Raw genomic sequence first — 18,485 nt, 5'->3', positions numbered from 1 at the left:
AGATCCGGCGAGCGTGCGGGCCATGGTCTTGTGCTTCGACGACCAGTCCACCTGTCGTGAAATATGCTATACAATACCGCTCCAACCGTACACGAGCTATGTGCCGGACATCCGTCATGTTGGAAGTGCATCGCCATTCTGTCATGCAGTGAAATATCTTGTAGTAACATCTGTAGAACTTTACGTAGGAAATCAGCATATATTGCACCATTTAGATTGCCATCGATAAAATTGGGGCAATTACCCTTCCTCCCATAATGCCGCACCATACATTAACCCGCCAAGATCGCTGATGTTCCACTTGTCGCAGCCATCGTGCATTTTCCGTTGCCCAATAGTGCATATTATGCCGGTTTACGTTACCGCTGTTGGTGAATGACGCTTCGTCGCTAAATAGAACGCACACAAAAAATCTGTCATCGTCCCGTAATTTCTCTTGTGCCCAGTAGCAGAACTGTACACGACGTTCAAAGTCGTCATGCAATTCCTGGTGCATAGAAATATGGTACGGGTGCAATCGATGTTGATGTAGCATTCTCAACATCGAGGATTTTGAGATTCCCAATTCTCGCGCAATTTGTCTGCTACTGATGTGCGGCTTAGCCGCGACAGCAGCTGAAAAACTTACTTGGCCATCATCATTTGTTGCAGGTTGTGGTTGACGTTTCACAAGTGGCTGAACACTTCCTGTTTCCTTAAATATCGTAACTATCCGGCGAACAGTCCGGACACTTGGATGTTGTCGTCCAGGATACCGAGCAGCATACATAGCACACGCCCGTTGGGTATTTTGATCACAATAGCCATAATAAACACGATATCGATCTTTTCCGCAATTGGTAAACGGTCCATTTTAACACGGGTAAAAACTGTAGAGGAAGACAGAGATTGGAATACGTCAAGCAAATAATTGAGGACGTGGGTTGCAAGTGCTACTCTGGGATGAAGAGGTTAGCACAGGAAAGGACTTCGTGGCGGGCCGCATCAAACCAGTCAGTAGACTGATGACCAAAAAAAAAAAAAAAAAAAAAATGTATCACGAAACAAATACCGTCCGCACTGGCGGAATGTTACGTGATACCATGTACTTCTACGTTTGTGACTATTACAGCACAATCTATCTCAAAGCGAAAAAAGTGGTCCAACTAAAACATTCATATTTCTTTACGTACTGACGAATATGTAATAAAAAATGGGGGTTCCTGTTAAAAAAAAACGCAGTTGATATCCGTTTGACGTATGGCAGCGCCATCTAGCGGGCAAACCATAGCGCCATCTGGTTTCCCCCCTTCAAGCTAGACGAGTTTCGTTCTTTGTATTTTTTCGTTTGACGCTTATTTCGTGAGATATTTGGTCCGGTCACTAATAATGGACTACCCTATCTATCTATATATATATATATATATATATATATATGGCAGTAGTGAACAAAGCAGAGTGCAAGTTTGTGTTGGCTCCGTGATGGTGTGAGCTGTGTTGACACATGGAATGACCGGAGTCCTCTGATGCTACTGAACCGATCACTGACACAGAAAAGTTAAGCTCGGTTACTTGGAGACTATTTGCAGCCCAAACGGGGACGTAATTTTTGTGGATGACAATGCTCTACTTCACCGAGTAACAATTGTTCGCTATTGGTTTGAAGAAAGTTCTGGAAAATTTGAGCCAAAGATTTGGCAACCCAGATTGCCCGACATGAACCCCATGAAGTATTTATGGTACATAATCGAGACGTTAGTTCGGCACAAAATTCTGCCCCGGCAACCCCTTCGCAATTATGGACGGCTTTAGAGGCATCATGGCTCAATATTTCTGCAGCGAACTTCCAATGACTTGTTGAGTTCATGGCATAGCTGCTGCATGGCGAAAGGAGTGCCGACACAATGTTAGGCGGTACCCCATGGCTTATGTCACCTCATAGATGTGTTGGAATGTCCCTTTTCATTCTCGAACAGATTCATAGGAGCCTTAATGTTTATCTGTTGTGAATTCGCGAATTTCGTGTAGGACATTGGTAGGGTGCTTTAGAATTCTATCTCTACTGTAACTACACATAAGATCCATTAATGGATTTATTACTGGCAATATTTACTACTCAAAACGATCTATAACATTCATTCAGCATAATAACGATATACTCATGAACAATAGTTTCTTATCCATTGTACAGAAATGTGTTCACTATGTCAGTGCCTTAAATTTAATAGGCTTGCAGCAGAACTGAAACATATTGACCTGTCATTTCCATTTCAACTGGATATATAAATATGTAATTTTAATAAGAGGTGGTGACTACTATAAATTTTTTGTAGGTGGTAAAAGATAAAATATTCTCTAGAAACAGAAGGAGCACATGTAACCATATAGAGATAAAACAATAAGTAGAAACCGCCAATGTGTCGTTAAACTGCAACCTATTTACGCTCAACGTCAGACACGACACAAAATAATTACACACTAATAAACCTGGTAGACCACGAGACTGCACAGTATACATCTTCATATGCAGCTCTTTACGTAGGTGACGAAGAGGCTATCATTCATTAAGCAAGTTCATCACCAATATCTTCGGTGTGTGCTTAAGTGTGCTTATAGCGGTAAACGCCTTACAGCAGGTCATTTGAATGAAAAAGCTGCTGGCTGCCCGAGGTGTATGTATGATTTTGGATTCTCGACAACAGTTACGCGTAAAACATTAACACCTCGAAACTATGATAATATGGCGGCAAGGAAAATTCAGGGAAACGCTAAAAGAATTATATAAAACAGGAATATAGTTATGAGTAGGATGTGTAATTAGTGATTTTCTTCTGTCACACACACAATGAGACATATAGTCACATCCATCATTTCTAATACAAAGAAAAACATAATGTAAGGATTATGATTGCGAGAAACAGTGAAGAATCATTTTGTGGCGGCGCTACTGACGGCACCCAGTTACCATGGCTGTAAAAACGAAAAACGTAGCAAAAAGAGATATTATCTGTTGACTTACTTTTTGATTCACTTTATAGTGAAAGGGAAGTTTTATACGTCACCAAACGCCAAAGGCTCTTATGTCCCATACTGCTCAATTTCTGAGGTACGTCAAGGACCCTGAAATCATGATTTTGGGCACGAAATTCATGGAAATTACGTAATCCTCTTACCATTCTTAATATACTGAATCCAAAGACAGATGATTAGTAGCGTAGTGTAGCACAGATACATGAGAGACGACATACGCCATGGCATTGTCCAAAAGGTCATCGTTACGCCAATATCTGCAAAAATGTGCAAACGCAACGAACGCTAGATTTCGTGGCGGTATGTAATGATAAAATTCTCTTCTGCTTCCAGCAGTTTCGAGAGGTTTAAAACCCACTAGCTTTCGACTGAATAATCCTTAGTCATACAATTTGATGGAAATTGTGAGCATTCTTTCATATATAACTGCGTGATCCTTGATATAAGCGCTCAGAACTTTGTTAATTAGAATAGAAAGCTGTTTTCGTCTGTTTATCAACCCCAGTCCAACAACGGGTAACGAAGCAGTGCGATAGACGCGAAATGGATTTGTGGTATGCTGTTGAGACAGCGGTGTCCTCTTACACCAGCCAGGCGTAAACCATGAATAATTTGAGCTCATTGCAAAGGAATTGTCTACTTCTTCTTTTATTCGTTTTTTCTTCGTACCTGAAATTGCTTCAAAAATTCTATAGTTAGAATGTATTTCTGTTCCTTAACTCCTAATTTTTTGTCTGTTAATTTCGTCTATCTTGAAGATATTTAGTTGACAACCACGGTTGTATTATAACGTAGTACTGTATTGGAGCTCAGATCGCTTCTAAAATGTCATACAGCCCATGAAAAATTACCATATTACTCAAACTACTCACTTGACGAGTTTTGGTTCTGTTTCCATCATCAGATATGCAGCCATCATATAACACCTGACCTCTGGTGGCCAACCCAGTCTCCTTCCCCCCCCCCCCCCCCCTTCCCTCAGTCTCCCTAAGATCGATGGTAGTCTCTCTGCTTATGTTACATGTACGTCTCGTAACGGTCGTATCCTGTGACCCTCTGAGCATTTGGGTACGTTTTCATTGCATTGCATTTTGTGCTTTGGTAATGACTGTTATATTTCTTTTCATATTATAGGTAAAATCGGTTCACGTCTTACGTTTTAGATATCTGATGATGGAAATAAATCCGAAACGCGTCACGTGAGCAAGAAGAGAAATAATTTTTTAAAGAGTGATTGACTTTTACCATCAACCTGTTCAACTCCAATACAGTAATACATTAGAATGGCAGAATTAATGGTGTCGTGAAAGTGTGGGCTCAAAGGCGTTCCGTCATTATTCTTAGAGAAACAGGCAGTTTGTATGTGAATCGGCAACAAATAAATAATGTTTAGTCGCGGATCATTGCGTTGAAGTTGGGTGCTATGACAATCAAACACTGAAATCAAAGAAGCAGTGGTTCCCGTCGTTCTTTGAATAACCATCGATTTATTATTCTTAGGATGGTCACCATAGCGTTATGTTCGATGCCGAATCACTCTTACCTTCTATAAGACCGTATTTTGTTTGTTGTCCACTGTGTTCTGTCCTGCTCAATGGCCTCATATATTGTGCTTAACATTTTAAGCGACAGGTATTCTATGGAACAGATTGTTATAAGTGGGACAGACTGCTCCAATGCCATGTATCATGCTATATATAGTGCCGGGAAAACAATGAACATCTTTCTTAGAGGTTTGCAGTTCATTCAATATTTTTTTACATTCTTATTTTCCCTTCTTCTTGACTACAGTAATATTCTCGTTTCCCAGTGACGCCATAGCAATTTTTTAATTACTTTTTTACTGTTCTTATATTCTCTTCAAAATTGTTATCTTATGGTGTCATTATTAGTTTGTGCTTTAACCTTCATTGAAATAAGTCCGTTATCCTTAACTGCTCCTGGAGTTTTTGCCGTGTCCTCTCCAATATCTCTCCGTTGTAATGGTCAGTCAGCTAATAAACATTATGACCACCTGCTTAATGTCTTTCTTGTGCTTCTTTGGAACGAAATACACCACTGACTCTGCGTACCAGACATCCGACAGTTTGTTAGTAGGTTTCTGGAGGTATGTGGCATTATGTGTCTACGCATAGGTCATGTAACTCGCGTAAATAACAGGACACTGACTTGTGTACGCTGTGACTGAGTCCGTTAGTAACCCAGACGGATTCCATAGGGTTCACATCAGGAGAATTTGTTCTCCAAGACATCAACTTGAGTTCACTACAATCTCCTGAAGCCACTGTAGCACGGTTCTTGCTCCGAGACACGGACAACTGCCATCACCGTCGGGTAAGACATCAAGCACTAACGAGTGTAGGTGGTTCGCAGCTGTCAGCGTGTCTTCGATTACTACCACAGGCCCCGTGTTAGCACAAGAGAATTTCTCCCGTTGTATAACACAGCTTCTACCAGCCTGTATCCGTGGCGCGCTGCACGTTTCGAGCCTCCGTTCACATCGATGACGACGTTTGTGGAGACGGCCATCGGCAAAAATATGATTCATCCGAAGAGTCCACACGTTTCCATTGATCTACGGTCGAATCCCGATGATCCCGTGCCCACTGCAGTCGTAATTGACGATGTCACTGTGTCAACATGTGAGCATGTAGGGGTGGTCTGCTGCGGAGCTCCATGCTCAGCAATGTACGACGAACGGTGTGCTCCGAGACACTTGTGCTTGCACCAGCATTGTGCTCTTTCGACAGAGACGCCACAGATCACCATCTATCCTACTTTATAGAGCAGAGAAACTTCCGAACCCCATGTTCTGTGAAGAGTCGTGGACGTCCAACCATTTATCGCCTAGCGGTAGTTTTACTGTCTTTCTACCTCTTTCCGTAGATGCTTACGATACTCGCACGTGAACATACAGCCAGCTTCGCTGTTTTCGAGATACTTGTTCATGGCTCTGCGTAATAATAAACTCTCCTTTGTCAAAGTCGCTTGTGTGAATGCAGTTCGCTATTTGCAGCCGATATCTTCGTTGGGGTGATATCCCGTTCGTGTCTGCTCCCCTTGTATACTTTTGTTACCGTGTCACCTGCCCTCAACGCCACCAGGCGGCATCCAAGATGGTGGTGAGCCGTGGTCATAATGTTTAGGTTATCACTGTATTTGTGTGAATATTGTGTGTTCATAATATCAGGTTATACTGGCTACAGATTTCCTCCAGAGCCATTAACGACGTTTCCTCCTTACCTTCCTACTAGTGCATCATTTAATGGTGAACCCATTCTTTCATTAAAGTCTCTTCCTATTCAGAATGAGATTTCCACTCTGCAGCGGAGTGTGCGCTGATATGAAACTTCCTGGCAGATTAAAACTGTGTGTCGGACCGGGACTGGAACTCGGGACCTTTGCCTTTCGCGGGCAAGTGCTCTACCAACTGAGCTACCCAAGCACGACTCACGCCCCGTCCTCACAGCTTTACTTCTGCCAGTACCTCGTCTCCTACCTACCAAACTTAACAGAAGCTCTCCTGCGATCCTTGTTTGAAGGAGAGCTTCTGTTAAGTTTGGAAGGCAGGAAACGAGGTACTGGCAGAAGTAAAGCTGTGAGGACGGGACGTGAGTCGTACTTGGGTAGCTCAGTCGGTAGAGCACTTGCCCGCGAAAGGCAAAGGTTTCGAGTCTCGGTCCGGCACACAGTTTTAATCTCTTTCTATTGTTACCTCTTGGTGGTTTTTTACTTAGCTGAGAAGGTGGTCTAATTTTGGTGGAAATGATCTTTGGTTTTCTGTGGCGCATCGTCTTTCGGTCCTTATACTCCAGTTATATACATTTCAGTTCCACGTAATTTGATGGTGATGGTGACCATTCTTTGATACACAATTGGGTATTCCTTGTTGTAAGTGCTCAGACTTTTGTTGATTAGTATGGAAATACCTGTTCCCGCCTGTTTATGTCCATCAACCCTAGATGAACAATGTTTAACGTTCCATAATCTCATTTCCTTGACATTTCAGACAAAACAATTATATTTACCTCAAGAATATTCATTTCATTCTCCATTTCTGTGGATGTACCTGTCACACTTTGAATGTCTGATGTGGCAACTCTCAATGTCCTTTCCTAAACAATAGCTATAATATACGAATGCAAGTTTTGGCGGTGATACGTATTGATAAGACTCTCTTGGTCTTCCAGGCACGTGGAGTGGTTTAAAACGCATGAACTTCTGACCCAGTACTCCTTGGCCATTGTCAACTGGGTACTGTCGTGCGTTTTCTGGTGCCATCCTTACAAAACGGCGCTACCGATTGTGACGTCACCGGTATCCAATCGAGTGCCATATAAAGTAATATTTTGGATGCAAGACCTCCATGCTTTCTTCTACCTTACGATGGCCAGGTTTTAAGCTGTGCTTCATTGCAGACCACGGTCTTTACGGTGTTTTCCGAAATTCTTATCTCGATTGCTTCCTTTCTTCATATGTTTTAGAAAATATATGTCCGTTTCATAATATATGTTGCGACTGTAATATACCGTGTCCGTTTTTCAGTGTATGCTGTGCTAACGCTGATTTCTCTGGGTATCATAGGCAGAAGTATCTCTCGTGTTCCACACGGTACTGCTCAGTAGTGCTTACAGGCTGTACAACTTAAAAGTGTCGACATCCACACAGTATTCTGTAAATTTCTGATTTTCTGTTGGTTTTCTGAGGGCTACATCACCTTTAACAGGCATCATGTGTGGAAATTTTCCTGGAGGCCTGAAGACTAATCCGATTTTTTGACTCTTTTTATTAGCAGGTGAATCTCCCGTGTCGCTGAGCCACAGAAAGAAAAAAATTCAGGTTTCTTCGTGCTCTCGTCATAGTCTTTTCCTTACGAGCCTTTGGTGAAATATCTTCACAAATTTGTTGGTTATAGCAGCCGTTTTCTTTGAAAATTTCCATACATGAAATGTATTAGCAGTTGCGAAGGTGGAAACCAACAGCTGTGTAATGGAAAGACGACAGTTCAGATTACTTCAGGAATCGAACCCGGATTTCCCGCTTTTGACAAGGGGTCGCCTTACCATTTGGCTACTCGAGAACGACCCACGGTCAGACCCTAGCTTCCAAATGTCGTCAACCATATGTCTATAATCAGTAATAGTACATCCATTATGCATATTCCCCTACATGGAAGAAATTTCACCTGAATGTCGCTTGCCCGGTATCGGCAGATAAGTACGATGTAGCAGTGCCTGTGTTATTCCAAATTACTACATGCATGCATGTCCGAAAACATTTTGCATCGTAATTCGGAATTACACAGGCTCTGTATCATAGCAAAATTTCCATAAATGGTTCGGCTATCTCGTCGTGATTATAGCGTCAAAAACGGCTTCCATTCGATATTATAAGGTCTTTAGAATAGAGCGCCTCTGAGCTTAGACGTAGTAGCTTGAAACATGCTCGTGCCTACTGACTCGGCGTAGTATGGTCCCAACCAATCATTGGAAACCTCTGCAGAATTGTTGAGCCATGATGGCTCTATAGCCGTCCATACTTGCCAAATTGTTACCGGTGCAGGATTCTCGATTATGTCCCGTAAATGTTCGATGGGATTCACATCAGGCGATTTGCCTTTCCAAACCATTCGCTCAAATTGTCTATAATGTTGTTCAAACGACCAGTGAACAGTTGTGGCTTGGTGTCACGGTGGATTGTCATCCAAAAAAATTCCATCGTTGTATGACTGCAAATAGTCTCCAGTTATCCGAAAATAACCATTTCCAGTCAATGGTTCGTTCTGTCGGACTACGCGATCAAGTTAATTCCATGTAAACACAGCCCACACCATTATGGAGCCACCACAAGCTTGCACAGTGCCTTGTTAAAAACCTAGATCAATGGCTTAGGGGGTCTGGCCACAGTCTTACCAACTGAAATCGGAACTCATCTAACCATGCTAGGGTTTTCCAGTCGGCTAGGCGCCTTCAGTACGGCCAGTAGCGCAGCAGAGGCGATGTCGTGCTATTAGCGAAGGTACTCGCGTCGTTCGCCTGTCGGGAAAGTGCATTAACGTCAATTACTTCACTCTTTCCCAACGGATATGTTCATCGTTCGTCCCACATTGATTTCTACGGTTACTTCACGTTCTGTTGCTTGTCTGTTAGTACTGACAACTCTACACAAACACTACAGCTCTCGGTCGTTACTTGAAGGCCGTCGGCCAATGAGCTGTCCATGGTGAGAGGTAATACCTGAAATTTGGTATTCTCAGTACACTCTTGACCTGCAGATGTCGGAATACTAAATTCCCTAATGATTTCCGAAATGGAATGTCATCTGCGTCTAGTTTCCGTCTACAAATTCAAAATCTGTTAATTCACGTCGTGCGGCCATAATCACGTCGGAAACCTTTTTGCATGAATCACATGAGTACAAATGACAGCTCCTTCAATGCACTTCACTTTTATACCTTCTGTATGCGATACTACCGCTGTCTGTACGTGTGCGTATCGCTATCCCATGACTTTTTATCGCTACATTGTCGATCAGTCGTTCCTGCTTCACCCTGCTGCGAGATAGGACAGTTACACGAGGAAAAGGATGCAAACGGTCTCGAGGTTATGGCCGTCTACCTTTGGTAGACTGAGTAGCTTTCAGATTTGGATTGGAACTGGATTGACGCACTCACAGTAGCATAACAGATGTAATCAGAGAGGAAATCACAGAAGGTCAGAAAGGGAACTTCAGCCGTCTATCACAACAACAGTATGTGGCTGAGTGTAAAATGACAGAACATGCTGTTATCAACATGACCGCAAGAAATATGAACGTGAATGTGATGTTGGCAGACAAAACAAATTGCTTAAGTCTTTAGGCTGCCCTACTTAGAAGTCTGAGCCGAGGACAAAACAGACGGATCGAAGAGGACGATTTGTGGGGCTACTGTATTTGTGCGACCATGTTGAAATCTTCCCCGAAAAGTTAAACTTCTTTGTAAACACTCCGCGAGTTAGCTTCCTGTAGGATCATGGGAGTGATCCGCTAGCACTTGCACACTAACAAAAATTCAGCTTCCTACATCTGACAATCGAGAGGAGGGCATCCGAGGAGTAATATTCTATTGGCTGACACTAGTACTTCTCCAACCAATGACGTGGCATGAGACATTATTTCAGCGCTCTTGCACTGCCGAAGAAGGGAGACGATGATAAAATCCAGTTGCTTTGAATCTGGGGAGGGTAAGCTTATGGAGATTGTGGTTGATCATTGGATCTCTCTGGTCACTCTCATAGCGCTTTCCCCTCTTTCTGCGACCACGGGCCTAGGTCCTGATTGTTCTCTGATACACATTGGGACTTAAGATCTAGATTTGTTAGCGAGGACTTTGCTGGCGACTACACTTGCAGCTTATTCGATATCTCCTTAGCTCTCACTTCCTTATTGTCTTTATAATTCTCTTTCCAGCAGTTGTTAGATTTTACTTGAAGCCCAGTGCTCATGTCACGAGCATTCGACTTCGTTATTCTGCTCCTTTTTCTCAAGCCAGTCTTCCATCCCTCATTTGATACTGCTTTTACAGTTTAATTCCGAACATCGGTTCGAGTTCTGACTCTACGACCACCGAGCCATTCTTATGATCACTGTCATCCAGTTAAAATACGTTTCCTTAAGTGCTGCCAGTGTAACACGGACGAACACACATCGACCTCAGAAGAGATCCCTCGTAACGAGCTACCTGTGGAGAACACGTAGACAGTGTAGTGACCATCAGAAGACGGCAACCATAACCCTCAGGCTTACACAAAAGAGAGGACAAAATTCGGCGCCGGCCGCTGTCAGCCTTGCTCTCTGCACAGCTCGTTCACAGAGATGAAAGAGGTGATTCTCATCCCGGCCTCTCGCTGCAGTCGGTAGATGGCCACAGCTGTAGACTTCCTGCTGCCAAAGCCACTTACGCCGTGTCTCCACGCCGCCGCCGGGAGCTGATTCACGACATTGTAAAGCCGCCCATCCTTAGGAAACCAACCCATGACGTGTTTTCCCGACCAGATAAAGAGACACTGAGATTATTAACTAACGATCTTCTTGTTTTCTTTGCTTCAAGAAATTCACTTCTCAGTTGATCTGGGTTTCGGTTCATGTCACTGAGGTAATTTTTGGTTTGATCGACGATGATATGATCTGCACCCAGCTAACAACTTCTGTAAAATTTATCCTCTAAAATATCCCTTCTAATTTTGCCAGCCAAAGCCAACGGCGGGGCATTTGCATACCTACACAACTGTCCATTAAAATTGCTACTCCAAGAAGAAATGCAGATGATAAACGGGTATTCATTGGACAAATATATTATACTAGAACTAACATGTGATTACATTTTCACGCAGTTTGGGTGCATAGATCCTGAGAAATCAGTACCCAGAACAACCACCGCTGGTCGTAATAACGGCCTTGGTACGCCTGGGCATTGAGTCAAACAGAGGTTGGATGGCGAGTACAGGTACAGATGCCCATGCAGCTTCAACACGATACCACAGTTCATCAAGAGTAGTGACTGGCATATTGTGACGAGCCAGTTTCTCGGCCACCATTGACCAGACTTTTCAGTTGGTGAGAGATCTGGAGAATGTGTTGGCCAGGGCAGCAGTCGAACATTTTCTGTATCCAGAAAGACCCGTACAGGTCCTGCAACATGCGGTCGTGCATTATCCTGCTGAAATGTAGGCTTTCGCAGGGATCGCATGAGGGGTAGAGCCACGGGTTACATCTGAAATGTAACGTCTACTGTTCAAAGTGCCGTCAATGCGAACAAGAGGTGACCGAGACGTTTAACCAATGACACCCCATACCATCATGCCGGGCGATACGCCAGTATGGCGATGACGAATACACGCTTCCAATGTGCGTTCACCGCGATGTCGCCAAACACGGATTCGACCATCATGATGCTGTAAACAGAACCTGGATTCATCCGAAAAAATGACGTTTTGCCATTCGTGCACCCAGATTCGTCGTTGAGTACACCATCGCAGGCGCTCCTGTCTGTGATGCAGCGTCAAGGGTAACCGCAGCCATGGTCTCCGAGCTGATAGTCCATGCTGCTGCAAACGTCGTCGAACTGTTCGTGCAGATGGTTGTTGTCTTGCAAACGTCCCCATCTGTTGACTCAGGGATCGAGACGTGGCTGCAAGATCCGTTACAGCCATGCGGGTAAGATTCCTGTCATCTCGACTGCTAGTGATACGAGGCCGTTGAGACCCAGCACGGCGTTCCGTATTACCCTCCTGAACCCACCGATTCCATATTCTGCTAACAGTCATTGGATCTCGACCAACGCGGGCAGCAATGTCACGATACGATAAACCTCGATCGCTATAGGCTACAATCCGACCTTTATCAGAGTTGGAAACGTGATGGTACGCACTTCTCTTCCTTACACGAGGCGTCACAACAACGTTCACCAGGCAATGCCGGTCAACTGCTGTTTGTGTAAGAGTAATCGGTTGGAAACTTTCCTCATGTCAGCACGCTGTAGGTGTCGCCACCGGCGCCGCCTTGTGTGGATGCTCTGAAAAATTAATTATTTGCATATCACAGCATCTTCTACCTGTCGGTTAAGTTTCGCATCTGTAGCACGTCATCTTCGTGTGTAACATTTTTAATAGCCAGTAGTGTATTTGTACGCCCTGACATTTATAAAGCAACCGTAGGTGCAAATTTGAATAAATTCTCACGTTTACCGCTACCCAGCACAGTAATAATCTTCTCATGGTTTTGCCGCGCACATTGCGGAAACATGCAGGAAACCTGCCGAAACCAGCGAACCACGTATGGAAATTTTTCGAACAAACCAGTTATAACACCCAACAAATCTCGTAACTTGTTTCACCAAATACTCGTAGAAAGCCCATGAGGAAGACAGGAAAAAGCTTGCCGTTTTGCCTTTCCGGGACTCGGTAACTGCATTATAGCGGGGCTTAAAGTCGATTCAGTGTTCAAGCATACCAGGAATATTCGGCTACTCATGAGGCCCGTGAAAGGTGATAGGCCTCAGAACATCAGGAATTCGCAGAATATCGTGTGGGTGTGGCTAATTTTAAGTTCGATAAACTATGCGAAGTACTGAACAGCTCTAGAGAGACCACTGGAGGTGGTCGGAAAGGCGGACACGAAACTGCATTCCACGAAGCATCTATGGACAAATGATTCCCGTGACAGCATCAAAGATGTAGCGATTGTGATCAAAATTTCTGAAAACACCTTCAATAAAGACGGTAGTCTCTAGTTAAGCTCGGCTTGGTACACTGTCACCGAAAGGTTGAAGCGGATTTTGCAACCGAAATGTTACCTCATATGTCTTTGGACTGGGTACCAACGTCATCACAGGCCATAGCGCCACTATAGAAGAATAGAAGCAGGAACCACAGAAAAGTCACCACTCGGCAATGGTCGAGAAACACTCGATCGAATACTCTGGGATTTTAAACCAAGTAACGCGGCTGGAAACCCTAGAGAGTTTTGTCGATAATTGTAATGTTTTTCTATCTGAGATAGTTTTTATGGATAATTGGGCGGTGGCCGACTGATTCAACAATCAGCCTTAAGTAACAGAACTTGACGAACCAATTGGCTCCCCTAGGACATTTGGCTTCACTAAACCTAAGAAGAGCTCCTTCCACCAGATGGGACACGTTAAGTCTACTTGCAGGTGTCTTCGATAAGGCAGTGTTCCTGGGATAGTGTGTTGCTTTTATTGGCATGGTCAAAGAGATACCAAGGGGAGTTGTTACTTAACATACAGCAGATTTATTAGCGTTATGTGCTGCGTAGAAGATGGCGGATAAAGAATTTAATGCTGCTGTATTTTCGATTCACGCGCATATAGAAACGGAATTACTTTGTCATGCAACCACAGAGCTGTTATGTTGCCTTCTGGATTCATAAGCAGAAGTTGAGAATAGTCTTTCGTATACATGGGACTACAGCCGATGCGAATTTCTTGAGGGAGGCAATCTTCCGGCGTAGGCTGTCTTTATTTTTGAAGTAAGCACTTTATTTCACACTTCTGCTGACAAACTAAAAGTACTTTCATCCTCTTCGGTATTTACAAGCTACCTCCGTCATTTGTGCCTCAGTCAGAAACTGTAGTCACAATAGATCTTTCACACATTTGTATGGACAAAGCTGCATCTAATGGTGTCCATAATAAAGTTTTCACGATCATAAGAAATCTTGGTGTCTCGGATGCCACTTTTCTGACATTTGACCGTGCCTGGTCATGGCTAAGCAGTACAACCTAACATACGGCGATGGTTCGACGTAAACTGTAGGAATTTTTGGTCAGATCCTTAAACACGAATTGTACGTAGATCCGCCATCACACCGACTCCAAATAATAATTAAAATATCGATGAAATTCCTGTTCTGTTTTCTAAAGAAGGCGACAGCGTTTCGTTACTTGAAAAGTCATTTTTGAACTTCAGTTTGGCTCTATTTAATGTCCTCCTTTACGTATTTAGCCTCAAGTTGTTTTTCCCTATTCCGTAAAGAAAACATCTGGCTTGGTGGGTAGTTCATCGATCATCATGGAAGCTGACCATGTTCAAAGCATACATATTAAGCTATTAAAATTTTGGTCTTTTCACACGATGATTTGATGTGTTGGCAGAAGAGACAAGACCGTGTAGCTAGAGGAGGCCGAAATGCACGCGTTTAAGCTCACGCAAACCGGCGTGAGGTCTGGAACAGGACAATGTAATTAATGTAGCCAATAAGGTACGTTGCTGCTGGAATACTTAACTTTAATCCATAATTGGTGTACATCGCTCTTGACGGTACATGTTTTACAATCTCAATATTAACTGGTAATGGCGCCTTGCTAGGTCGTAGCAAATGACGTAGCTGAAGGCTATGCTAACTATCGTCTCGGCAAATGAGAGCGTAATTGTCAGTGAACCCTTCCTAGCAAAGTCTGCTGTACAACTGAGGCGAGTGCTAGGACGTCTCTCTAGACCTGCCGTGTGGCGGCGCTCGGTCTGCAATCACTAACAGTGGCGACACGCGGGTCCGACGTATACTAGCGGACCGCGGCCGATTTAAAGGCTACCACCTGGCAAGTGTGGTGTCTGGCGGTGACACCACATGATTATCATGCGCCCTAGCACAGTTCTGACACAAGGATTTGAACCTACAGTGAGGTATATCATCTATCAACAGACTCGACCCATTACATTTTTTACCCACTTGAGCCTGCTAGGCTAAAGCAGGCGTGTAACACAGAAAGTTGAGATTTTGTAGCAGATGTGGGAACATTGTGGGTTCAATGGTGCAGTGCCTTAGTATGGTACACTGGGTAGAACTGAGTTCATATTTCTCCTAATGAAGAATAATAAATTGCGCAGAATCACAAATCTTTTTACGAGTAATTAATGTTTGCCAGTTTTATTCCATCTGTCAGGACTACTTTCTTCCTTCGTGTGAAATAAAAGTGACAGTCATGACCATTAATTCCTGACAGCAACCTTGTCGGACTTCTCATTAAAAATCCATTCACTTTGTCATTTGTGTTTTTCAAAATCTAAGCAGGCTGCCGAAAAAAGTTCTTGACGATGACACAAGAAAAAAAGTAGTTAGATATGTGAACATCCAGCTTAACTTCCCTTCAGGAAATTTGGAAATTTGTGGTAATGTCTTATGGGACCAAACTGCTGTGGTCATCGGTCCTTAAGCTTAGACACTACTTAATTTAACTTAAATGAACTTACGCTAAGGACGACACACACACCCATGCCCGTGGGAGTACTCGAACCTCCGACGGGGCGACCCGCGCGGACCGTGACAAGCCGCCTGGCCTTACCTTCAGTCTCTAATTTAGAGGTAGTGGACCCATTATTATTTATCGATCGCATCCCTGTGTAAGCATCTCATTTCAAGTTTGTTATGACACTTATTTGGAAAGTACTGACACTGTCTACTTCTACCAGTGAATATGTCTTGCAGCCAAAAAGTACATCATGAATGACAGTGTCTTCTATAAAACCAAACAAATGAAAAAACATTTTATTAATTAATGTGCGGACATCTTTCGGGATGAAATCATTTATCAAGTGTCAGACGTAGATTCCAAATTTATTATGAAGTCCAAAGCCCATTTTTAATCATCAGATTCCATTTCAGCAAGTACGCATATTGGCATTTCGTGGCGGAGTTAAGTTCCAAATCTATCTTGTTGTGAAATACCTGCCTTGGCAGTTCTAATAAACCACGTTAACCTCTGTTTATACGCATTTTGTCCAGATGATTCAGGACGATATGCTAAAGATTGGTCCTGCGTGGTATATGTGGGAGTAGGATAATTTTGCAGAGCCCCTGTACGAATCCCAGTATAGACCACGATGACAATCTGTTCTCTTTTTGTCGGGCTTTCTACTGCGGTATTCTAAACCGTAGCTTCTTGTCCACCGAAATTGTAAGTCACTAGCTCCCGAATAATGCAATACGCTTCGTAACATAAATTTCTCTTCTCCTTAAATTGTTTGCTGGTCACTGGGGAATGTAATGCAGCAGATACTACGTCTGCTGCTTCCTTCTGCCCACATCCTCTCCATCTATACATGTGCGTCAGTGTGTGTGTGTGTGTGTGTGTGTGGGAAGGGGGGTTGGTAGGGACGAATGAGCAAGTGGTTTAGCTTGTGTGTTTGGGTGGGCGGAAGGCGGGGAATGCAAGTGGTCTTGTGTGTGTGTGTGTGTATGTATGTATGTGTGTGTGTTTGTGTGTCGTGTTAGGTGGGGGGCGGGGTGAGCAAATGGTTTTGTGTGTGTGTGTGTGTGTGTGTGGGGGGGGGGGGGGGGGGGGCAGGCACAGTAGACAGAAATGGGCAGCGGGGAGAGGCCAAAGCGTCCTGCCGGAAACTACTTTGCGCGCCAGAAACTCATTCTGCAGACATGCGCACCGCTCGCCGAGTGGAGAGCCCGCCGTCCATGAATACTGCATGTCCGCTCCGTCAGAGGCGCTCACGCATGCAGAACGTCGGTAAAAGCCAGTTACTGTGCACAAGACGCCGCGCATGAGGAATAGCGGCTGTGCTCCAGTGCGATGTGTGAGACGAATGGGCGTTTAACCCGCAACGCAAGAAGCTTCCGTAACTCGTCAGTAATTGAATACGCTGTAGAGAAATACCGTAGTATCACACACCACTGATGCCGGCCAGGGTGACCGAGCGGTTCTAGGCGATACAGTCTGCAGCCGCGAGACCGCTACGGATGCAGGTTCAAATCCTGCCTCGGGCATGGATGTTTGTGATGTCCTTAGGTTAGTTTGGTTTAAGTATTTCTAAGTTCTAGGGGACTAATGACCTTAGACGTTAAGTCCCATAGTGCTCAGAGCCATTTGAACCATTTGAACACACCACTGAATAACAATCCTCGTAATAGGTACGTTTTCAGATTTGATATGAATAAACGAATATATTGATAAATTTTGTTGGCAGATTGCCTCTAGCCGCTCTGCATTAAATAAAATTTTCCTCTTTTTCTTCGCTGCACATCAACCAATGATCTAATTTCTCCAATGTCTTGCCTATTGGTTTTGAATTTTCATCCTTGTATTCTCAGATTTGTGTTATCTCGTAAATGTCCCTGATTATTAATTTTGTCTGTATTCCGTTATTTCTTCACTGTCTTGCTAGTTAATGTGGAATTTTATCATCTGTTCATCGACTTTTCAGTTACGTTCACATTTGAAGTATAAAATTATCGAACAATACTTCTTATTTTCTGCTATCAAGCATTCCTTCCTGTCGAGTACTTGTTATTTTTCTAACTTCAACTCTGTTTCTCTCTGCGTGTTTTTATACTGCTGCGTAAGTTTGAAATTCAGGAGTTCCTGCTATCGTTCTATTGTTTAATATGTCCATCATAACATTTCTTCATTGTCATTCACTGAAGGCTACATTAAACTAGTATTAATAGGTATCTGTAGCTATGAACAAAATACTGTCTTCTAAAGCTGAAGTGATCCATTTCTAGAGAACGACATTTTTTAATGGAAACACTATTATTTTAAGAGAGCAAATTCTTTATTCAAGCAGCTTCTCATTTGACCTCACAACGACTGAGTGTACACCGTACCAGCCCTGCTTACCACAAACAAAGAGGTGGTACCGAGAATCAAACCCCGATCCTTTCACACTGAACGAAGCGGTGCCAATCATTCGTAATTTTGTTTTGGCGTAGGTTTACAGCCTCCAAAAATTTTTCAAGGGAAAACACGGTCCGTAGTGGACTGTAATATTGTTACTTATTGATTTCGTTTACGTTATTTTCAAGCTTCTGAAATAAAAACATACCAATGTCGAAAACTTTGTAACGTAAGTACGTAATGTGTAAATATTGCAAGACATAGCAACAATCATGTTAGAAATACGGAATAATCCGTTTCGTCTAGTTACATGTGGGCAACCATCATATGATTTATATTCCACATAAAAAGC

Source organism: Schistocerca americana, chromosome 5, assembly GCF_021461395.2.
Source record: "Schistocerca americana isolate TAMUIC-IGC-003095 chromosome 5, iqSchAmer2.1, whole genome shotgun sequence".
Classification (NCBI taxonomy): Eukaryota; Metazoa; Arthropoda; class Insecta; order Orthoptera; family Acrididae; genus Schistocerca; species Schistocerca americana.
The sequence above is the reverse complement of the archived record's forward strand: the minus strand, read 5'-3'. Positions refer to the sequence as shown.